This window comes from Tetrao urogallus, assembly GCF_951394365.1.
Source record: "Tetrao urogallus genome assembly, chromosome: 1".
NCBI classification, from domain to species: domain Eukaryota; kingdom Metazoa; phylum Chordata; class Aves; order Galliformes; family Phasianidae; genus Tetrao; species Tetrao urogallus.
Genome location: NC_136813.1, coordinates 129464573 through 129490131, shown reverse-complemented (window position 1 = coordinate 129490131; position 25559 = coordinate 129464573). Strand labels below are relative to the sequence as shown.

General features: G+C 38.9%; 1 protein-coding gene across 1 annotated transcript in view; it reads left to right on the top strand.

Annotated features, from left to right (window-relative positions):
* Positions 1 to 25559, top strand: part of PDE3A (phosphodiesterase 3A) — a gene marked incomplete at its 3' end in the record, with an annotated part of 237920 nt that overhangs the window by 92324 nt on the left and 120037 nt on the right. The window lies entirely within an intron of this gene.

The following is a 25559-nucleotide window of genomic DNA, read 5'->3' as shown; positions in this document are numbered from 1 at the left end:
CAGAACGACTTAAATTGGAAGGGACCTTAGTGACCATCTAGTTCCAATCCCTTGCTGTGGACAGGGTTGACACCCACTGGATCAGATTGCCCCAAGCCCCATCCACCCTGGCCTTGAATTCTTCCAGGGATCAGGCATCCACAGCTTCTCTGGGATCCTGTGCCAGTGCCCTACCACTGATAAACCGTTTCTCTTAGAAAAGTTAACAGAAATAATGATTTCAAAGTCAGCAAATTCATGTAGAAAATCAAAAGCACTTAGAAGAAAAACTTGAGCAATCAAGGACTTTTGTGTTTGCTTGATTATCTTTGGCAAAATTTTAAGTACTTATAAAGCAGAAGTGTAATTGAAGATGATGTCCAAGAAGCCCAACTGTTACTTTCATCTCAGAAATAGATATTTCTCCTCTGCCCCATTATTAATCAAGCAACCCACAATCTAGAGGCTGCAGGGGCGCACGTGTCTTGAGTTTTAATGTCAGACTTTTACCAGTGCTGAAACCTATACTGTCCTGCTCTTCAAACTGTTTGTTGTTTAGTCAAGAGCATGGGGAAGATCTGAACTTCAGAGTGGTCTTGTTACTTCCTCACCTCCTATGTAGGCAAACTGCTAGAGCCATTTTATTGCTATCTGAGCTTTGCATTGTGTACCCATGTGTAATTCGGGTGCTGAATGTATTCTGTGACAGATGCTGAGCAAGCAAATTAGCTTTCTATTGAAAGCTTGATTATACATGTTCAGAGGCACGCTAAAATTTGTGGGTGTGCAGTTCCATGTCACAGTTCAGACTGGTCACCATCTTGTCACACCAGTGGAAAAAAGCACTGTAAGCAGACTTCAGATAGTGTGATGTTAACCCTTTGTTTTGATCAGTAGTTGGTAATGCTGTTTGAATGCTTGAAACATGTACTACTGAATGCTGTGCCTCACTAACAATTAATTTATTTTTGAGTGATAGTGATGCTAGTGATATATCTATTTGTCAACATGCTGAAAATATTAATTTTTTAAGTAGCAAAATACTTTAACAAGCTTCTCTGTGGCTTATTTTTTAGTGTATTTTTCCTCTTGTTCCTGATTTCAAGGGGGGAAGGGAAGACTTCAAGGCTGTACTTGACTTCAGGAACAAAAGTGCATCTTGTACAGTTGTGTGCTACTCCCAGATTGCAATATATGTGTTCATCTGATCTCTGTCTACTTGACTTAATTGAAACAGTGGAATGTTTGTTCAGTAGATAAGAACATTTCAGGGAGTTATTTAAATTAGTAAGTACTCTGCTTACTGTCGTTAGATGTCCTTCCCCTATTCATTCTCCTCTATTCCTTGCAATGCGTAGTAGTGAGTGATATATAACTGTAAAATAATAACGGTTAGGTCACAGGTGGTGGAAGGCAAAAGCCTTAAATGAATGCTGAACCTCCTCGCCATTCATTTGGAAGCTTCAGTGTGTGGGTTTTTGTTTTGTTTTAAAGAAAGTGCTTTCTAATTAAAAATACTGTTGGTTTTACTTTTTTTTTGTTGTTTTATTTTACATGCAGTTTTCATTCTGTTCCCGTTTTCAATAAGAGGAGGTGATTGTATATCCTGCTGCCTACTTTTCCTCGTTCCCTTGCGGCAGTGCTGCAGATGTCTAGACCAGCAGGTGGTGGTCATGCTGAGGTGCCATAGCAAATGCCAAGCGTAGGGCGGCTGTGCCAAGGATTCTTCTAGTCACCTGGTTTGCCAGGCACAGTTCTGCTTCTCATCGATTTTGGGATAACATTCATGTCTCTAAATACCAGCACTGAGAAATTTTCAATCTTTTTTTTTTTTCTCTGAGAATAGAACTTCTTTGCATGCCACTCCCTTGTACAGTTTTCCAGTGATTTAGATTGTATTTAAACCTAAAGCATAATCAGGCTACTTGGTACTCTCGTTCCCATTGAACTGGTGTTATTTGCCTGTCCTTCTGAATTGTTATTCTCCTTCAAAGAGCTTAAAGTCTTTGGCTTTAGGAAGGTTCTGGCTCCTTTTTCTTTCGTCAGTAATTTTGGATCCTGTGACAAACAAAACAATTTCTTCAGAAAGGAAATTCATGTAAGGTGGAATGATACAAGCAGTTCCCCTCTCACCAGCTGTGTATCTGCTTTATTGAGTTAGCTTCAGTTCTCCAGGCTATCATGAGAATCTTTGCTTAAGCTTTTGGCTTCAGGATGTTTGTAGGCTCTTGTAAGATCAAGGTCTCTGTGGCATGCTTGTGCTGCAGGGCACAAATGGTTTGTTGAGGTGTCTGTTGTGGCACTGACTGAGAGAATTCGTTTCACTTTATTTCAGCCATCATGAAGTTGTAGCTTGTCTAAAAACACCTTTCAGTTTACTAGGAGCAATTGGGGCAGACTCAGTAATGCAAAAATATTTAATCAGGTCATTCACTTTTCAGAGTGTATCTGACTTTCAGTATGTTTTTTCCATCCTGTTTGTATGAAGTGTTCAGTAAAGGTTTGTATTTTTCCATTTCTCAGATTTAACACCACAGCTATGAAATTTGTGGTTTTTTTTGAAGATGAGTGGCTTGATTTTTTTTTTAATTCTTTTTTTACCTGTCCCTATAAGGGATCCAACTGTTCAACTTCAGTGAAAGCAAAGCATCATTTAATATCTCCTGATCACTACCTGAATATCAAGTGCAAAAGCAAAAATGATGCATCACTTTATTTCATGCTTTTAGTTGTTCTTTTAATTTTATTAATTAATTTTCATAAGAAAAAAGCTCAGACCAGGAGGGCTTTCTGCGTGCCCTAAGTAATCTTTTGTGGCAAAATGTTAATAAGCTTCTGGAAATCTCTGCTGCTTACATAACATGGAGAACCTGGTGATCAAATATGTAAGACTTCTAACATTCATTTCGCACCTAGTGTCTTGAAATGAAATGGAGAACACAATTCATTGGTAGGAGTTGTATGAATTCAAAGTTAATTCATGACAATCCACCATTCTCGCTAAGGTAACTTGCCTAAAACAGTTCATAATTAGAAGATTTCTGGAAGGCTCATTTTTGTTAGTCTGTACTTTGCTGCCTATTGAAAAGCATCTTCCTCCCTTAAGAAAGATTTAAGAGGATCTGGATGAAGGGTGTTCTGTTTTATTTTTTTTTCTTTCTTCCGTTTTTGTAAACAAATGGAGCCAAGTGGTTGAAAATGGTTAATAAGCTGTCCATGTAGAACTATCTCCCCCAAATTTCACTGTGCTTTGTTGTATATATGAAAAACTGGGTGCAAATAGTGTTCATCATGTGCTTCCCTATGGATATTATCCATAAAAATCCCTGTGGGATTTCTTCATTTAGCAACACATAGGGCAACAAGAAGGTGCATTGGGGAAAATGCACGGTGGTGTATTTTTGGAAGAATGGTATGTGCTATTTACACAAACCTGATTAAGAAGAGTATAATTCAGGCTATTACCTTCTGATTTGCTTAACTGAACAAGTTCAGCATTATTTCTACATCTCAACATATTTAACTAAAAGATACCTTACTCTGTTTCCATTATGCATTTCCTGAAAGTGCAAAGAATTATCATTGCTTTTTAGAAAATATGTGATCTGGGTCTGGCTTTGCTGTGCAGTGCTAAAATCAAAGAGTCATAGAATCCTTAGAGTTGGAAGAGACCTTTAGAGGCCATCTAGTCCAACTCTCCTGCAGTGAAAAGGGACACCTACAGCTAGATCAGGTTGTTCAGAGCCCAGTCCAGCCTGACTTTGAATGTTTCCAGGGATGGGGTATCCACTGTGTCTCTGGGTGACCTGTTGCAGTGCTTCACCACCCTCAGCGTAAAAGAATTCTTACTAATATCCAACCTAAATCTACCATCTTTAAGTTTAAAAACATTTCCCCTTGTCCCGATACCACAGACCCTGCTAATGGGTTTGTCTCCTTCTTTCCTGTAGCTCCCCTTCAGATACTGAAAGAATGAATTGCTGTACTTCTCATGAAATTGATATCAGTGAGAGGTGATACCAGGTAAATTTGTATATGAATGGGAGCGGTGCAAAACTTTCTCCTTTGCTTCAGACTTGATTTCAAAATAGCAGCTGACTGTTGCTTGAAAGGTAGGTGCTCTTCGTTGCTCATTTAGTCTTCAAAAATCTGTCTCCATTTGAATGGCCAACCAGGTTTGGTGAATGAGCAATAAATATGGATGGCACATGTTTATGGTGGCGGCCATATTGTTTGGTAATCTGAGCAAGAAGCAGGATGGCCTTGTATCAGACTGTTCTGTTACCATCAAAAAAGTCTTCTGTACTAAGTACACAAAGGAGATTGCTCATATTTAAACAATACCTTCATCTAGGGAAGATTTCTAAGGGTATGTTTGGGGAATTATATGCAGGGCCCAAGTAGATAACAAGCACTGAACGGTGAAGATCAGTGCAAAAGATTTTGTGTCTGGTAAGTGCTTTCAGCTGGCTCATTTTTCAGCTTTTCCTTATTCTGAATGTTGCATGCACTCATGCTTTCATCCCTGTATTTCTCCTGCTCAGTCATTTCTGTGTACAGCTGTATATGCTGGATAATACCACATTGTTTCCAGTGGCTTTATTTTCACTGAGGTTTTTCTTTTTTCTTGGTATGAATTGTGTTTCAAAACTACTTGACAAGGCTGTATAATACCCTTCATGAAGCTGAATAATCGGAGAGGGAGAGTACGGGGGAGGAGAGCTATACAGGTGTAGGTATACAGCAAAATTATTTCAGATAGCAGGAGCTGCAGAGGAGTTGGCTTATGTAGCAGAAGCACTGAGGTTATCCGGAGAGCAGGGAAAGAGAGCCAGCTTGAGATGAGTGCAAATTTGTAGCAGGGGGAATAGGAAGAGAGCAGATCTACGAAGTATGTTGGATGAAGTCCATAGGGAGCTTTACAAACCAAGAACGATATTACTTATGCCGGGTCAGATTTCTTTCCACGCAGATGTTGTGTTAGCTCTTGCATTGTCATTATCTTGGATCTCTTTAGTGTGACTAATATTGCACAAATTTCAGATCTTATTTTCGTCTCTGTGCATGCTCAAATGCAAGGAGTAAAACTTGAAAAGCTTCCTTTATTGCTTGTCCTTCCACTACTCCAAAGTAAAACCCTGAAACATGAAACCTACTTTCTCTACTAGATTTTAAAAGAACAAGTAGGGGTAAACATACTCTTGTTTACAAAATAGAACTAACTTGTGGGCTTTGCAGTGCAGAATACAGATCTGTAAATAAATGAATTGCTCCTTATGTTCTGCTGTATGATCAGAATGAGACAAGTCATTTTTGAGCTTCCTTACTGCTTATCTGTGATAGCTGCCTTAGCTCTGCTGTGACTTAAAGGAAGTCTAGCTGGAAGAAGCTGAGAACCTGAGTAGATAAGTTCTTTAGTAATGCCTCAGAAATGCTTTCTCTGTAAAGAAACTCTATTCGTTTCAGTTTCCTTTAAAAAACTCACTCTGGTTCATTTTGTTTTATGTTCCCATTCCTGTGTTTTTGTGACGTCCTTTTTTCTCCTAGCAACAGCTTATTTGAGAAGCAGTTTTTGATGCTGTATAGTATTCAGACAATGTGTATCCAGTGCCATGATCAAACCTGGCTTAGTGTAACTAGCTGGAGTTGCAAACATATGTTAATGACCATAAGGAATTGAACTAAAGCCTTGAGCTCTGGGCATAGAGTCTTTCCAGAAGAGCAAGGATCTGTCAACAGAATTGTAGCCCATATGTAATTCCTACATATCTGTGAGCGGGGAAATGCCAATACTTATTAGACCATGCATTAAATATCATCGACCAGATGTTCTGAGAGCTTTTCATTCATAGTGCTGCTAGCAATGAATGAGATTTTATGCTCCCATTCTACATTTTTAAGTGAAGTGTAATGACATGTTTGAAAAGGAGAAATAGTGTAAGGTATGTCTTGCTGCCATTCATGTTCCAAGACAGGTTTTATTCTGTGGTATCTAAGGTTAATTATGCTCAAAATAAATATTGAACAATACAGTCTCAATCTGCATGGAATATGAAATTGCACAGTTAAGTATATTTGATTCTTAATAAAATATATATCTCTCATTGCAGAGAGAATTTTTCAGGAAAAAAAAAACAGCTCCTGAGATCTAGCCTTATCATTTCCTTGGGTGTTATATTTGTTCTTAGCCTTCCTTCATATGTATGTGTTTAAATCCATGTTGCTTTTAAAGACTTCAGAAGGCTTCAGGGAAAATCAGATGTGATATTCTGTATCCTATTTTGAAAACTTCTATTAGCCTACTCCTGTTCTCAATTTTCTTCTTGTTTTACACTAAGGTGAATTACTTGCTGGAGTTTCTTATGTACTCTCTACTACTTGTATGAGAGTTCTATTTGTCTAGTTTAATACAGTGCATATTCAGCAACTTGTATAAAGTAATCCCAACTGAGATTCCTGTTTAAGGTCATATAGGAGGACTTTGTTTTTCCATCAGGTCATGTGCAGATTACACAAGTGCACTGACAAAAGCCCAGGTGCATGCATCTAAGACTTCAGTCTGTTTGTACCTTTGAACTCAATGGTATACAAATAAATTAATCACGTGATGTGTGAGCTTCCTGGTCTCTCTCAACTATGGTGGTCTGAGCCTAATGTAATAATGTTTAGGTGGTGTGTTTGTTTGTTTGTTTTCTTTTTTCAAGTGCAAACCTTTGAATTGGAAAGGAATGCAGAACAGCATTCTTGAGAATGACATCCAAACTTCCAGTCTTGTTGGAGGCCTGTAGCTAGTGCTGTTCCCCTTTCATCAGTACTTTGCCCCGATGAAGGGATAGAGTGCACCCTCAGCAAATTTGCTGGTAATACAAGCTGGGAGGAATGGCTGACGCACTAGAAGGGGAGCTGAGCAGAGAGAATCTGATGAGATTCAGCAAGGGTAAAGGTACTGTTCTGTACCTGGGGAGGAATAACCACATCACCTGCATCAGTGCAGGTTAGGGACTGACATGATGGAAAGGAGCTCTGAAGAGAATGACCTGGGTGTTCTGCTGGATAATAAGTTGGCCGTGAGCCAGAAGTGTGCCCTTGTGGCCAAGAAGGCCAGTGGTATCCTGGGGTGCATTAAAAAGAGCACGGCCAGCAGGTTGAGGAGAGGTGATCCTTCACTTCTACTCTGCCGATGAGGCCACATCTTGTATACTGTGTTCAGTTCTGGGCTCTCCAGTTCAAGAAAGACAGGGAACTTCTGAAGAGAGTCCAGTAGAAGGCCACAGATATGATTATTAGGGGCTTGGAGCATCTCCCTTATGAGGAAGGGACTGAAGACTATTCAGCATGGAGAAGACTGAAAGGGGATCCTATCAGTGCTTACAAATATCTGATGGGCAGGTGTCAAGTGTATGGGGCTAGATCTTTTCAATAGTGCCCAGGGACAGAAAAAGGGACAATGAGCACAAACTGTAACACAGGAAGTTTCCATCTGAACACGAGGAAGAACTTCCTTACTTTGATGGCAACAGAGCACTGGAACAGGCTATCCAGGGAGGTTGTGGTGTCTCCTTCTCTGGAGATATTCAAAACCCTCCTGAACACCTTCCTGTGTAACCTACTCCAGGAGACTTGCTTTAGCGTTGGGGTTGAACGAGGTAGATTGCCTGACTTCCTTTCCAACCCTTACAGTTTGGCAATTCTGTGAAAAGTAAGAGAACTAGCATGGTTCAATTCATTTCAGACATGGAATTAAATAATAAAAGGACAATACAAGGAAATACAGAAATATCGAAGTTAAAAAACTTATAGAACCTTACTTATTAAAATAATTTGCCACTTGTGTTATGTTAAATTAGCAGAGATTAATAAAAAAGATGCTAACCAAAATGATGTAAAGAGCTTGGTTTTCAGGACAAGCTGCTCTTGGGGTTAATTTGAAATGTTGTTGTTTTTTGGCCTAAGGTGATTTCTGCTCCCCTATCTTTTTTTTTTAATTTTAACTCAGTCACCAAGCCAGAGAATTTGATTACTCATTTTGCTTTGCTTTCAGGCTCTTAACATGCTTATGCTAACCATATAATTGGGCACTTCAGAATGCTAAGCAGATTAATTGATCATTAAAAATATCCCGTTCCACTAATAAATTACATATAACCTAGAACTCTGTAGTCATGTACTGTTTCCTGAGACCATGTTTCATGTGAAGTTGAATGAACAATAGGAGCTGAGAGAAAATACACTAAATGCAGAAAGAAGGGAGGAATCATGAGGACAGGATTGCAGACTGTCAAATAACCATCTGGATTGTTTTGCTTTCAATACCCAGTCATCTTAAAATCTTAGTTCTGGGAAGGACATATGGTGTGATTTGTTCCAATTCTTCCCTATCATGGTCAAGCATGTTATGCATTCCTCTTCATAAAACAAACAAGTTTCTAATTCTTGACTTACTGAAAAAGTGTGGAACTCTGTTGGAATTGTAAATGTTCTTAGTTGGTTGAAGCTTTCCTTTAAAATTCAAATTTACTTAATAATAATTTTGATCTGATTAATCATTTTCATCTGTTTATAGTTATTTCTTCAGTGGGAGGCTGTGTGTTAAATTTCACTAATTTGTTCTATGACAAAGGAAATTACTATAGCTTTGTCTGTTTGTTATTATTTCAGAATAATTGCCCTTTTTCTTTTGTTCTTTTCTTTTTTTAAAACTGTTTTATGTTCATTCCTTTGCAAATTCAATGGAAAGAATTTCTCAAGGCAAGGGGAAAACATGTCAAATATCAGGAGTAATGGAGTATGCATTCTCAGATTATGGCACTGATGGTCCCGAAAGTGACTAACAACCTTTTGCTTTTATTTTGGTAAAACCATTCAAAAGTCAGCCCTGTTGTAAAATCACACCAAAAAATGGAAGTTGACCAGGTTGTCCTTGAAATGCAAGAACGTGCTGGTCTGGATTTCGACAGCTTGCCTCTCCCTCTTGACTCTCCAGCTGAGCCCCTGGCAGCCTCTTGCAGGAGGAGTGACCCGGTGCCAGACTTAGGAGTCCCCAGAGTGTCAAAGCCTTGAAGATTGAATTCAAACAACAACAAACCAAGTAAATGTACCAAAAAGAGATTGAAAATCTTCCCTGAGAGTTTTCAAATGGCTCACATACTGGTCCACGTGTGCCGTTGGTGCAATTTAGTTGAAACTGGGGATTTTGAACTTTAGAGGATTGCTACCACTGCGTGTAAAGCGTGTGTGTTGGATAAAGTGGGCTGATGATAAAGCTGCATGGCCTTTATATGCTGCCAAAGACAACTAAACTTGATGTGGAGATGTGGGGCTGTAGTTCAGAAACAGATTTATTGTTAAATATGGCCTGTTAATAAGGAAGAATGTTTTCCTACAGTCCACAGACAAAGATGACAAAATATCACATATAGCATGCCAACGATTATAGTGGTTTATGTCTGTTCTCTGGCTCAGAGTTAAATGACACTGAATGTAACATGCATTTTGCTGATTACTTCTTAGGAACTTTACTCTGCTAATTTTTAGGTTCCTGTTAGATCCCTCATCAAGGCAAAGATTGATTTGTAGTACTTGTCTTCAGAAGGAATTTCATTTTTATTCAACAATGCTGAACTGTAGTTCATTCCTCAAAACCCTATTGAAATTCACTTTTTTTTTTTTTTCAGTAAAATTGCTATTTAATCTAATATAAAATTGCTATGTTGCGTGCTAGCTTTTGTGCTAGGACAAATCACAGCCCTTTATATAGATTGAAGTTAGTGATTAAATAAGCAGTTGTTCTGCTATCCGTCTATCTCCATTCTCAATATTTTGGTTTTCAATTATGGGGTTTTGTTTTGGCTGAACTTCCGGGAATTTGCAAAAGGTAGCAAATGCATTCAATCTTCATCTGTGTGTTTGAAGGTGGTCTCTAAGGGAATAGAGAAGTAGATCATCCATGATCCGAGGATGAAAAACGACTTGACAGTCCTAGAGATAGCTCAGTTTATAGGCTTACCTTTCTCTCCATCTCTCTCTGTCTCTCATGTTTAGTTATTTTTTTAAATTGCCTGCACTGCATCAGATCATTCAATTTAAGAAGTGTGCATCACCTGTGATCTCTGTTTCTCTAGCAGTGTGGATAAAGTCACCTCTGAAAGTTGGTAACAATGTTTTGGTAGAAACTCAGTGTTCAAGACCTCTTGTGATACCTTAGCTTCTTGTGTGAAGAATCCTTCTACAAGTCAACCAGCTCCTGTGGTTGCATGTCTGACTTAGAGCCACGTGTTTTCAAAAATGAGGGAAAGAAAAAAGAGGAGACCCATTTTTGAGGTCTCTGGCCTGAACTTTGGAAATATTTGAACTGAGCCCAATAATGTGAGCCTCAAGCCTGCAGCCAGTGCTTTCTTCCATGTATTTAATGCAGGAAAATATATAACCATTATTTTATGTGCTGCCTGTGCAGTTCTGATATAGCTGTTTATAATGGAAAGTAAGTTGTTCGCTTCACCCGAGTCCAGGAGGGGCTGTATGTAATGTTGAATTTGCGTGCATCTTCTGGCTTATTTATTAGTGGATCTTCCCAAGTTAGCAACTGCTGCTCTGGTGTGTAAACGCAGTAGTCCATTTCACAAAGTAATGATGTGTGCCTACATACTAGAGAACAGAACTGAGCTCAGACTTGGCATCTAGCCCTGATTTTTGTCACTTGTGTTGTGTTTTTTTCCCCTTCATCTCCGTTCTGTCTTCCAGGCACTTCATCCAGTGGTGCTTCTGGGTTCCCCTGTTTTGGAACTACTGGATCACCTGGTTTTTGTTGGCTTACACGCAATCTTTTCGTAGTTCCAAGTAAACACTGAGACAATTTCTGCTCTGGCTTTTGTTGTTCCTGAGAGGTGTGTGTGTGTGGGGGGGAGGATTGTAAAACAGAAAATGGATTGTTTTTACTGATGTTCTCTAGAACTCTTAATAATTTCTAGGCTTTAATTTGGGTCCAAATGTGAGCACATCTTGTATTTATTTTTTGGCTAGCGGGGCAAAGTGTGTGTTTGGAAAAGGACTCAGATTACACAGAGGCTGCTTGGACCGCTGGCTTCAGCAGATGGAATTACTTAGCAGATACTCACCCCTCCTCTGTGTTCCTCCTTAAAAGGTTTCTGCATACTAATGGCCAGCATTTAGATAGCGATGTTTTAAATCTCCTGTGTACAGCTGAGAAATAATACAGCAGATATGATAATCTGTGTAGTCTTTCTCCACCCTTCTACAGTGATGTTGATTATAAAACCAAAACGCTATTCATTGATAAAATCTTTTGTGAGCAGGGGTCATTTGTCCATTTCCTGAGCCGTGCATAAATCTACTGAGAATACTGTTTTTCTCAGGAACAATTCTTCCTTTCTGTAATCTCTGTTCTATTTTCCATATGCTGTCCCTGGATTATGTCCAGGAAAAAAAATGGGGGGGAGGGAAAAACCCCAAACACTAGAAAAGCCCCCAGTCAAACCAAACCCACCCAAACTTACCCCAGATTCAGTTCTTTCTAGCATTGGTTCTCAAGCTCCTATATATCTTTATATGGGGTGACTGCCAAGCACTTTTCAAACACTCTGTTCCAGTTTCTTCTTGATGTAAGCAGCCTTGAAGCTGCTTTGGAGTCCATTTACTTGATCAAGGATAACTGAGTTTGGACTTTACTTTTTTTTTTTTTTTTTTTTTTTTTTTTTGTGATCTACAACTCAGCATGGAAACACGTATTTTAGCTATTTAGTGAAGTTTTGCAAATAAATGCAAATTTACTTATTCACTTCTATCGCTTACAAGGTTTATTTGAATTAAATTTCATTACAAGAAAATAAATAGTACTTCTGTCTGATACTTCATCGTCTTATGATAGCAAAACACTCAAAAACTCTCAGATTCCCAAGCTTTTGTTAGAATTACTGTACTTGAGAGTGACTTGCTGGGAAATGGTGGAGCGTGGCTGGAATTTTAGTGTAATTATATGCAAAGCTGGCATTCTGATTGCTCCACTGCCAGCAGGATAGTCAGCCCGGAATCTGAGAAAGAGAAGTGCTAGGGAGATAAGTCATGTTTAGAGGAATGGGAGGACTTGAGAAACAGGATATGACACAGAGGCCATGGGAAAAAGTAAAAACTCCTCACTTGCCACAATCCCAGATGCTGATGCTGAAGTTTCTCTTTCAGACCAAAGGGATGTGGGTCTTGGTGGGGTGGGTGCAGTGAGGAGGCTGTGTGGATAGGCGTGGGGTGGCTATGAGGAGCAGCTGACATTTGGGGTCCTTCAATGATGCATCACATGTATGCTGTCAGTATATGGTCTGTACTTAGTATGTGAGAAATGGTACTGGAATACAAATCTGTATTCTTGTTTGGCAAAAGCAGCTGCTTGTAGATGCTGGGACAGTCACAAAAATGAGTAATTTTATGCTCAGGGAAGATTTGGGCCTGGAACAAAACACTGGGGATCTAAGGAGGAGCCCTTACTGTTGCTAATAAATATCCACTTAGGCAGATTTGTCACTCAAGTTTCTGAAAGTTTTGTGGCTCGATGAAAAGAACATTCTTTTATTTCTTGAGCAGCTGTTCTCCTAAATGGGTGCAGCTGTACCAGAGGGTCCATTGACACCAATTGCTTACTGATTTGTGTGTGTTGGTTGCAGGGGGTAAGTGCAGTCGATCCAAGCAGAGCATTTTTTACTGGGGATAGAGAGAAATCTTAGAAAATCGAGGGCTGAGGTTTGTTACACTGGAGCAGGGACAACTGCAGTAGATCTGGGACATTACTGTGAAAGCTTTTGAGGGATATGGAAGTTGGTTACAATTTGCAGTTAACTGAAACACAGATTTGCTGGAGCTATCTCTGTTTATTCCAGTGAGGGCACGACCTGCCACATGCAACATGGAAGTAATTTGAAAGATTTCCTATGGCAAGAACAACACCGTACATACGTAATGAGGGTTGTTTTTTGTTTTTTGTTAGAAGTATGTGAAAACAGGAGCTGCTAACTTTCAGGCAATTCAGAGCTGATTTTTTTCCTTATTCTCATTCCAAAGGGTTTTTGGGAAAGTGGAATGGAATGCTTTGGTATTGTTAAATGGAAGTGAGCGTGCATGTCTGTTTTGGAGACTCTTTTTTTCCCTCCCCAACAATCCCATTCTAAACAGTGAACTTCCTAAATTCACACCATTGGGAAAAAGAAGGTTTTAATCTTGGCTCTGCTGATGATTTGCTGAATAACCTTGGAAAATGCATTCTGTCTTCCTTTTGAAGGGATAAATAATTTAATTGCCCACAAAATATATTATAATCTTAAGGAAAGTATTTCAGTGCGTTGTTGTTGTTCCCATAGACCTCTTTTGGAAAGTTGTGCTATTGGTATTAGTATTGCTATTTTGATGTTTATTTTTTTAGTAGGGGTGCCATTCACCTTTAGATTTAATCTACTTAATTCCTGTTTGTTGTAAAATACATGAAATGTCTTTGTGCTGCACTAGGACTTGGCAAGCCAGTTCATTAATATAACTTACAAATTCAGTCCCAGTGTAACCTACTGAAATCAACTGGAACTGCTTTTATGTCTCAGAGGACATAGTTCATACCACTGTGGTTCTACACTGTGGGTAGAATCCAGATGAGTCTGTTTTCCTTTCAACAGTTAGCGCTTCACTTATCTAAAATTCCCAGGAATTACGTTTGTTGATTTAAATTCTGCCAAGGCTTATAAATTGCTGGGAATTTTGAGGTGTGCACAAAGAGAATCCACATCAAAGAAAGGTGAATGTCACTGCAAATTCACCATACTTCTTTGATAAACAATTTCTAAAAACATTTGATGCTTTTGTGACCAACAGTGTGTTCATGGGCATGCCTAACAAGCAGTAGTGTTTTGTGGTATCTCATGCTTTAAAGAGTAAAGTGCAACATTTATTTGGAAGGCAGAGTTTTTAAATTAATATGCTATGCCTATTGAGAGAATAATGTGCTCTTTTAACACTTTCACGAACATCCCAGTATGTTTTGGGTTGTTGCTGTTTACATTGGTTCCAGTTTTCATACATGTAAACTGGGATGATACCTACTTTTGAATAACATATAGTGAGTGTATGCTAAAGAAAATGAGTAATACTTAGTGGCATTGGTAAATATGAATGAATACAACATATTCTTCCAAAGGTCTCAACTGCAATGTTGAGATCCATACCAAAATCTATAGGCAATGGATATAAATACTTCAGTAGTGAATTGAGACGATACTTTCTGCTTTTGGAAAATTGTTGTAGAAAACACAGTGCTGTACACTATTATTTTGTTGTTTCTGTATTTTATACTTGTTTGGATACTAGGGACCATTTGAATTCAGTGTGTATCTAATTATTTTGGACAGGGAGGAAGTTTGATAGACCTGCAGTTTTTCCATAAATTCATGGAATGGTGTGTAACTTAATAAATGCCCATTTTAAGGGCAATGCGTTTGTTTCATCATTGTAACATCAATAGATTATTCCTGTTAAATTGAATCCTACGATTCTTATCAACCTTCTAGTTCATTTCCTATATACATTAGCCATAACTACCACAGTTTTGGGTCTCACCATATGCAAGAGCTTTTGCACTTAACCCTTTTTGCTGTCCTAAGAAATAATTGGAACGGATGTCCTCCTTCAGCTGCTTTTCTTATCTACTTACTCCTTTTTTCCTTGCTGTTATTATAAAGCATCTATTACAATATTTACTGTTTTTCTATTTGGTCCTGTGTCTGTTCTTCTGGATATTTATCCTTGTGCCAGAATTTCACCCCAAACTTTGAATAATTATTTTGAGTCCCAATAGATGTTATTTAGAGATGACTCTGTCTGAAGCCTATGTAAGCAGTGAAGCATTTTTAAATGTTTTTTTCTTTTTTTTTCTTCTCTTTGCTTTGTGTTGAACAAGTGGGCCTGGTGCCTTGGCGATCCTATACAGTATATATACTTATATATATATATAAGTAACTGTCAGTGGATCTAAAATATGTATATATATATATATTATATATATAATATATATTATATATATATATATAATATATATATATGACAGTGGATCTATATCTATATCTATAATATATATATGACAGTGGATCTATCTATCTATATATAAAATATATATAATATATATTATATATATAATATATATATAATATATATATTTTAGATCCACTGACAGTTACTTATTTGTGGGTGATAGCCTCCTCATTTTAGTTGGGCAGCAGCTTCTGCACTCAAACTTCATGTATGGCTGTGTTACACAGGTAAATCCATGTAAAAGCAGAACAAGTTCAGTTTATTGCATGAGTCTGCCTTTTTGTATAAGCACAGCAGAGTCTGGCATTTAGGTGCTGCGTTCATTGCTGCTCTTTATTGTAGGAATGGGTGTCACATGGTTGCTTTTGTTCTTGGCTCTGTTTCAATGTAGTAGTGCCCAGGGGGGCATGGGGTTTGTTGTCGCAGAAGGAAGCAAGGAAGGCTCCAGGCTCTGAGGTAGGCTGCCCCCATGCTTGCTGTCCCGTCTGCAGCTGGGATAGCGTAGTAAATGTCAAATACATTACATAGCAAAAACAAAAAACAACAACAACAAAAAAGACCCCTAAAACTGCTAAGAAAAGAAAATGACTTATAACTCAGTTCTGTAAACCCGTAATAACTTCAGTGCTTCACAACTGTTTTAATTCACCCATCTTGACTATAAATCGTTTTAGCCACTGGTCAACTTGAAGTTTGTAGAAACTAACTGAATTGTGGGTTAGGGAATAGCTGTGATGTGAGGAGGTTTTCAGCTTCCTGCTTTTTGAAATGTAGAATATTCGTAAATTTTCAGTTGTTAGATCACCAAGAAGACTTGTGTCATAAACGCTGCTATCATTTTAGCAATATTTGAGGCAGAAAGCTAAATTGAAAGCTTTTAATTTAGAGGGGAAAAGAACAGGATCCTATGGGCAGCACCACTGTGCTAGCTATACGTGGGCTTAAAAAACCCTACAATAGCAGCCCTCACTCAACCTCTTCAATAGCTTCTATCATCATATATCTGTTTATTTCTAATGGCTCTTTAAAATGACAGCTTCATAAACTGGAGTATCCAAAACAAAGGCCATGAAGTTTACTTTGGCCACCTCAAGTAAATTTTCCAAATCTAAACATCAGCAGTGCTTTTCATAAATCAGTCCAATGACGTCATCTTTCCAATTAGTGAGCTCTTATTTGTGTTCTGGCCTAAAAAGCTATTTGACCAGTTAATGTTTTAAGGTTTTGTAGTAGTCCAGACTTCTCACCAGTTCCAAGTAATGTGCTTGAAGTGGGAACACATTTATCAATAATTGCCACTTTTAAAGTGCAGGTAGCAGACAGTGATTAATTTTCATCCCTCTTTATTGCCTACTAGGAACAACAAGCATTGTCTGCAGACTTTGAAATTGTTCATAATATGTTTTTCACTTTTTGTTGTTTAGGATGCAGGCGTCTATAATTGAATAAGTATTAACTGTTCTTCTGGGAGAGTGAAAAGAACAAAAATATACTGAGGAGGCTGTGTTTCTGGGAAAGGTAAAATGAGGTGGAGGTAGAGCTGGAAGTGAACTACCTGCCAGCCTAGGTGTGCTTGTGTTTTATTTCCCACAACATGATGAACTCTGGAAAATGGCTGCTTCAAATCATTCCACCTCTGCCTCCCTTTCCTACGTGTGAGATGTGGGGATCAAACCCCTGCTGATAGGGAAGCTACCTGTAGTGCTGGGAAAAATGGCTCATTTACAGTCTATCTTTTTCTGTAGGTGAAAATGCTTCCTCTGCATGACATGGAAGCAAGAAATGGGTTTACTCTGATAAGGTTTTAGCAAAATCCACCAACTGCCAAGAAACAGTCAAGCCAAGCAACAGTGTTCTTTCTTTTAATCGCATCTTCCTCTCCCTGTGTGGAAATAACAATAGGGGCTGACATGAGTTGAAAAAAGCCAGGAAATTTAGAGCTGAAGCTTAACTCCTATCCTTAGCTCACCCTAACAACACATCTAGGCATTGCAACACAGATGCTATGTAAGGTCACACACTGGCAGTCCTGAAGTGTCAACTGTGAATGAATTCCTCTCAAGAGAAACCAAAAATTATTTTAAACACACAAACTATTCCATACGTGTATGTATGATGTACAGTTTTGTTTATGCTAACGAAGGGACTTGCACCAGTGAGTGCTTACATGCTTGGCTTGAAATGCACAGATGCTCAAAATCCAGATCTTTGAATCACTTTCCATCACTGTCCTTTGAAAGAACCAGTGCTTGGGTTCCATGATACTATTTCTATTCTTAAGCTTTCTACATGCAGTGGTCTTTCACTGAACTTTTCACTTCACATAGGGAAGACATGCTACTTCTCATTGTTGTGAGAATTGTGAGCTAGACAGTCCTTTTTCCATTATTTTTTTTCCCTCAACTTATTTCTGAGACAAGTTAGAAGTCACACAGCCATTGGCTTGCAGCAGAGGCTAAAGATGCAGCATCAGAGGATGTTGAAGTCTGAATGTAATTCTAAGGTAGGCAGTGCCGTAAAATACCTGCACAAAAACACAGTCAGCTATACAAGTGAGATGCTTTCTTTGTTCTCTGCCTATTCTAATGGTATGCTTTTTGTTTCCTGCTTGCCATTAACATGTGGACTTTGCTATAAAGGCTAAGCTATGAATTAATGGCAGAGTTGTTTGAAAATAGGGAAACTTTCTCTTAATGCTCTGTAAGAAATCTTCGGAGTCCTAGGGAACACGCTTAGCAAACTGATGAACTGGCCATCTTCTCCTTGGTGTGCATTCAACCAAGTGAGCAGGTAATTGGAGGCGGGGCTGGGCATTATATCCAATACTGAAACTGTTGAGTAGAGTGGGGTGAAACCTTCTTCCAGTGTAAACCAAAACAAATTCTGGTAGACTTGAGACAGAAAGAGGGCCATACTTGAGCTGGAGATGTCTAGTCAGTGACTAGAATTCAAGTTCTTGTTGAGACAGCCATGCAGTGTCTCTCTGCAATAAGATTTTTTGCCTTACCTTGTAAATCATAGAATCATGGAATCTAGAATGGTTTGGGCTGCAAGGGGCCTCAAGGATCATCAAGCTCCAACCCCCTTGCTGTAGGCAGGGCCGCTGACCTCCATATCTGTTACTAAAATAGGCTGCTCAGGGCCCCATCCAACCTGGCCTTGAACACCTCCAGGCATCCACAACCTCTTTGGGCAGCCTGTTCCATAGGCAAATAGTGTTGTGTTTTCATTTATGACTAAATGGGCTTAGTGAGGTTTGATGTTTTTTTGTTTGTTGTTGTTTTTACTGTGGGCCAAAACGTTGGGGGTTTTTTTCATAACTTTTGCAGTCAGTTGGATGAGTTCCTTTTTCTGGAGCATAAGATAGGTGGATATCAGTGGGAGTTACAGGATCGTTTTAAGGGGGCTGTTTTGGCTAGTTTGTCAACATTCCTTGTAGAGATACTGGAGAATACAAAATGAACTTTATTTGGATGCATTTCCAAATATTGGGTGTCCAGATGATGTGAAATGTTCCTGAGATGTCTCACAGACTTGGTGCGCTGTATATGAATTCACTGAATGTGGTTTCCATTGGAGGACTATGCTGCGTCTCTCCTGTGAACAGTGTTTTAGTCAGGTGTTGCATGAGACAATCTCCAATTTGCTAAAATAAAAGATTCTGTCGCTTATTCATGTTTCATTTCAGGGATCTTTTCTGTTTGCTACTTTATGGGATGGTTTTCCTGAGATATGCTGTTTTGGAAATACTAGTTTGGTGATTTTGATCACTAAAGAGAATCTCAATTTCTTGCACCTTACCTAAGATTACTAGGCTGCAGAGGTGTTACAGTCATCTTGAGAGAAGTGGAGCACTTGCTGACAGCCTAGTAGGAGCCAATCATTGTCCGGAGCACAAGACTGAGTAATTTCTGAAGTGTGTTAAATCCAGAAAGCTGAATCTGCATGGCTGAAACACTGGATTCATGCATTATCTGGTAGCTATAGTAGATAGCAGGTTTATCAGCTACACTGTTGAGGATTCTGTCTGACGATGCCCTTATCTCCTACTGTTGCAGGGCAAGTGCATTTTTTCACCCCTTAAGCAGTGGCTTCTCACATGTCTAAAGCAGAGACCTTCTCCTCTCACTGTGATCACTTGAGCATGCCAAGATCAGCACGTGGTGGGAGCAGAATTTGGATAGTTCAGGTTTGCAGTGCGGAAGTAGAAAGAGGGAGCAAAGGGAAGCTGTACCGCTGGGACTAGCATTAAACATGTTCTAAGGGGTATTTTTACAAGTTACATCAAAACCATGAAAAGAACACAAAAAGTAATTTGAGCTCGGAAAGGTGATAAGATAGAACTTGTGTGGAGTCTGCTACCAGAGTCCAGGATGAAAGTGAGTAAATTGGCCTACGTATAAGTGAGACAAGATAGCCTGGCATAACTGCTTTCCAGCAAAATGGGACAAAGATTGCTTTTCAGCGTTGAAAAGCAGAAGTAGTGACAAATGCATGAACATGTAGAATTTTTGTTGTTGTTGAGGGGATATTACTGACATGGCCAGTGCTGATTTCCCAGCCTCATTGAGAATGCAGTGGTGGTAGATATATCTGCATGTGCCACCTTCTGTAGGATTTCCTTGAGCTGTAGATCATGAAGGGAATCACTTCTGGCACGCCTAACAGTTGTGTGTGAGGTGAAACCTTGAAGAAGGGGAGTTTACTACAAACTAGGAGACTGATATTAAACCCAGAACGCACACGACCGCAGCACAGAAAGGTGCTCTGATATCTAAATCATGAATCCAGGAGCAGGAATCTGCAACTGCACGTGTTCTAGAAGGAGCAAAAGAATTGACTTATAGAGATAGAAATTGACGACTAGCACTATGTTGTAATACGTTTTGATATTCAGCAACCACCACAGAGAGGAAAAGATAAATTAAGTAGAATGAAATAATGTATGGCTAACTCCTAGCTAAAAGTTTATAGCATAGCTCTCAGTAGCAGGCTGTATGTTCAGGGAACAGACTATGTCACCAATCTGTTTTATACATTTAATTAAACACAGTTATGAGGTTTTTGGTTTTTGGTGGTTTTTTTTTTTTGTTTTTGTTTTTGTTTTTTGCAAGAAAGTAATCTGAGTGAATCTAATCATACAGTTTTTGATAAAACTATAATTTCTGGAATGTGCTTTGAGGTGAGCTTTCTGGAAATGTATTTTGTTTCCAAAAGCTAAGGCATTTTTTAAAAAATGTTTTCCAGAAGCTGAAAGACTTAAACCTTATTGTCAATTCCAAGCACAGTAATCTGCCTTGAGCTACATATAATGGGTTGAGCAGTTCCTAGGGGCTGTAATTCTGATTAATTCAGAATAATTGCATAAATCTGACTTCAAGAATGCAACTTTTTGACAGTTACAAAAGAAACTGCATTTCTGAGCATTCTGTGGTATCATGAGCAGATTTGCTCTATGTCAGCACTGCGTTCTTCCTTCTCTGCAGCATAACTGGGAGAATTGTGGGTAGCAGTACATGTGACCATGTGGGTAAGAGTAGCCAGTAGGTCTGAGAGAGCTTAATATTCCTACCAGCTTTCTTGGGAGCCTGTGACCAGTGGTAAATAAGAGTGTCTTCTTAGTGCAGAGTTTTCTTGTTGAAGATCAGCATCTGGAAAAAAAGTCTGAAAGCAGAAGGTTTTATCTAGACATATATCCTCTTTGAAGCTCATTCTTCTTCTGTGAGTTTATGTGAAAACTTTGCCAGAAGAGAGTTCATGCATCCAGTGAGATAAAAGGCAGCTTGCCAGCAACCGCTTTCCCCCCTCCATCTTTTAGCTTTGTACTTCCTCTGAAATCCTTTTCAGGTGCACTTTCCCTCACTTGTGCTGCTTAAAGCTATTTGGACCGTGCATGGAGAATTTAGGCACTTCATAGAGGTGCGCTGTGACAGGGCAGGAAGGAACTGGGCTGTCTTATCTGGAGTTTTGTCTTACCACAGTGCATGCGGATGTGAAAGGACTGAGTGTGAGGAAAGTTTTAAGGAGGTGATTAACTCCTGAACTGCTAATGTTTGATATAAATTAAAAAATATATATTATAAAACAACAACAACAACAAGAATACAGGAAAGAAATCTGCAAGGGCTTAAGGGGATAGGATTGTTCTCCTGCAAATGAAAACATGTTCTATTTATGGTTTGTACTCTGGGCAGGCTTTAGTAAAGTTTGCGTTAGAAAATGTCTAAGTTCACTGGAGTGCAGGAAAAAAGCTGCTTCTCCGACTGCTGAGAAACCAAAGTGGCAGTCTGTTATTTCAGGGTATGTTCTGTTGTGAAGGGGAAGTACTGAGAGTGTGAATAGCTAATAATGTCAGAACACTATGTGATTGTCTAAAGTGTTTGCACTCTTTTTGATAAAGTTGCTATGTCAGTGTCCTTTATAATATCTAACGTACTGCACCGTTGCTGTTAATTTTTCTGTTCTTCGGATTAGGTTGTTTAACCTTTTTAATTTGCTTGTTGCTGACGGCAAGAGTCATCAGTATGGTACTGTGTGTAGCTGGGAAGCTCACAGAACTCAGGGAATGCTTTGCTCAGCTCTTGAAAGGAATGGATTGCAGTTGTTGAGCTTTCGGACCCAGGAGTTCTCAAATGAGTTCCCAGTGGCAAATCTGTCAAATACTAAGGAAATAGAAAGTAGGTCTGAGCAGGTGCAGAAGCAAAGTGTGAGAGAAAATGGAAAAGAAATAGAACCGTTTCTGTGAGTAAAAAACAGGAAATGTGCCATACTCTGTGAATTGCCATTGAGAAAGTAGAAAGCTGAAGAATGAATGAATTTTAATGTATAATGAAAGTTTAGTTGAATTTCGAGCTGTAGCACAGCAGTATTGTCTTGGCCAAGCTTTTGTCACATAGACATGCAAGTGAAAGAAAAGATGATTAAAGCTCTTAGGAACTCAAAACTGATCTATAATTTTTTTTCTCTTGTGGACATCAACCACAGAAGCACAAAACCTTCTTATGTCTTCATTTTACACTCTGGAGTAATTTTATTCTTTCTGTTCAACTTTTTGAGATCACAGTGTGTGGTAATGTGATTTCTAACTTTAACAGTTTCTGCTGAACTATGAAATTTGCAGGTGTTCTATTTATTCTCAGCAGTTGTCCAGATAATACCCTCCAATTTCTGCTTCTTAAAGTAATGCTGAGTAAGAGAATCTGCCTCTCCCTTCCCTACACTTTCCTTGCAGCAACCATTTGTGAAAGTGGTCATTAGCACCAAAGAACAGCCGCTGCTGGCTCCTGTATTTAATTGTAGTAGTAGTACTGATAAGCCTGAAGTGCAGTTGGTCCTGCTTGTCAGAAATTTATTCTGTTAGATGACCATCAGCTGTTGGTGACAAAGACTGAAGATTTTGTCTCCTCCTTCCCGTAATGATAAAAGTCAGTATTTTTTTAAATTGCAGAGTTACCATTTTATTCTCTAGAAGCTTTGTTTTGTTTCATACTATTTGTTTATTTTTTCTGTTAGTGACCTTTCTCCATTCAGGAAAGCTGCATGTGTCTTTGGACAGCTAATGATTTATTTAGGCTGGAAGCTATAGGGAACTTTATTAAATGCAGTGATGGGGTTTTCTGAAATTGCTCTGATGAAGGATTCATGTATGTAGTAGGGCTTCATCTTGCTCTTTAGGTAGTTTTAAGTTTGTATTTCTAAAGCATTCACAGTAGTCTATTTACGCACAATTTGGAAGTCTATCAGATCTCTAAAATTATCCTGCTAAATTATTGCAGCTAACTTTTAATGCAGGTCATAATTAGCTACTTGTTCTAGTGGGGAATTAAAATCAAGCTGTTAGGCTGTACATCTTTGTCAAAGAACAAAAAGCTGTGGCTAATTATTCTGGCGGTGTGGGACTGCTGTGTGACTCATGATGCAGGAAGGAGACCATTTGAAATACAATCTCTTAGGAACGTAGCTGTGTATTGCATCCATGTTGTGAGCTTAACAGGAAATGATGATGCCTTCCTGGCATGGAGTTACTGGCTAAGTGTCTTTGAGATCACAGACACTGCTTTGATACCTGTGTGGTAATTTAAATTTGCATTCAGTTTCTTGAAAGCTGTGATGTCATACAGTGTAGTACACACTAGACCATATGGGAAGAACAGCCATTAATGATATACTGGGAACAGTGTGAACATGGATAATTCAGAAGCTTCAATCTTCCCAACTTAAATTTGCCTTATCAGACGCAGAACATTGCAGCGAAATCTCAGAGGCATTGTATCAGCCAATTCCAAACTACTGCAGTTATCAAATTATGTGTTTGGCTTGTAATCCTATTGACTATATAGGCAGTACTCATCATTGCTGTAGAGAGTACAAGAGCATCAGCATTACAATGAGCTTAGTCTGTGTGTCTGAATTATCTTCTGGCATGTCCTTCTCTCATTGCCTTACTCATTTATAGCCTCTTGATTTCATTTCTCCACTGCACAGTCCATAGCACTTACTTAGCAATTCATTTGTAACTTCGAAATAATTGTTATAATAGGTAAATGGCACACACTGATCTTGCTAAAGCATCATTTTTTCTCATGAAGAGAAGGAAAGGAAATCAACCAAAATTCTCAGATGAACTCTGACTTGGTGGATCAAATATAAGTGCATCTTTTAGCATTAAAGGAGGAAGAAAAGAGAAAATGAGGGGGAAAAAAGAGCCTCCTTACATATGAGCTTATTAATATAATGAGAAGAGGTTCTATAAAAGAAATCCTGGATGACTATAAGCAATATTGCCCTGGGCAGGCATCTGACCTACTAAGTAATTTGATCAGAACATAAATATTGAAGTTCTAATTTGGCTCAATGAGAACAAGCAGACCATAGGGTTACATCCTTGTACGTCAGTTACATAGTTGTTCTAAGATCCTGTGTATAGGAGCAGAAACTTTGCCCAAAGTCTTTATGGGATAGCTAAAGAAGAAAAGAACACAGAATCTACAATGGTGAGTGTATGCTGTCAGAAGGGTCTAATGTCAGACCCATTCACAACACAGCTCTGTTTACCTAGGTGCACAAGGAGGCACCAAGTAGTGGAAGTGGCTTTTATTTTAGGAGTTGGAGGGCACAGCAAAAACTTCCTCAAATATGGATGCAATCAATCGGAGTGAAAGGTTGAGTATATCCAGAATATGATATGAATGAAAATGACAGACAGCAAAGGAAAAAAATGGAGTTTTATGTGTGCATTTATATATGCACGTGTTCACTACATGGAAACTAAGTCAAGCATATGCAGGGAAATGTACAAAACTAGAACAGCTAAGCCAAAAAGTAAGATAAATCTAGTCAGATACAGCCAAAATAACAAGGAGTGATGATAAGGAGTGTTCAGAGGGAGACTAAAGAGTCAATCCATTTCTTCATGGAATAGCAGAGCTCCTGATAGACCATTCAAGATTTACAAAATTTACTCTAGCTCTCTAGTGACTGTCTTCATGGAAAAGGTCAGTTGTATGGAAGATAGTTGATACAATTCATGTGATGAGTGCACAGATGACAGCACTATGTGAGGAAGGCTAGAGAGCATTCAGATGTTTGGGGGTAAACTGGTATGCAGGATCCTGGCATGCCAGGATATGCTGGTGGCCATTTTTGTGAACACAGAGGATACAAACTTGTCGATTAGTTTTAGAATCTGGGTGAGTAGGAAGTTTTAGATACAGTTCTCAAAAATACAGTGAAACAAAGTAGTCCAATGACATTACAGCACCTAGGATGGGGGAAAAAATCACCTGATGCTGGTGTTCAGAATTTTCACAAACAATTTAAATTATATACTTCAAGGAATGTTCATTAACTTTGAAGAGTGCATGCCGCTAAGGGAGGCTGTCACTGCCTTGCAGACCAGATTTCAGAATTTATCTGGGCAGGTTGCACTTGCAATGTGGCAAATGCAGTACAATCCAGTTTGATAAGTGCAGATTACTGTAGCTAGGCAATAGTAATGAGGACAGGGAACAATTTGCTCAGAGCAGCTATTTAGAAAAAAATCTGATTTTGTTGTGGATCACAGCCCACACTTGGAAAAATAATGTTATGTGGTTGTGAAAAAGGTTAGTGCTATAATGAATACCTAAGCCAAACTGTTGTGTCAGCAAGACAAATCACATAACCTTTCTGCTTTACTCTGAACTTATTTGGCTTCAGAGGGCCCATGTCTAATTTTGGGCCTCACGCTCCAGGAAAGATATAAACCCAAGTCCAGAGGCGAGTACTTAAAATGACTGGAGATAAAGAAAACATGAGCTCTGAAGAAAGATTGACAGAATTTGAGCTGAGTCAAAAAAAGCTGGAGGAGTAACATGAGTCTTTAAAAGGTTCCCACAAAGAGGAAATATTCATTTATTGCATAAATTAAAAGAGAATAGGATTACTTGCACTGGCAGTGTTACCAGTGCTGTCAAACAAAGAGAACTGAGTGTCTGTCAGGAATGTCACCACCATAAGTGATCCTG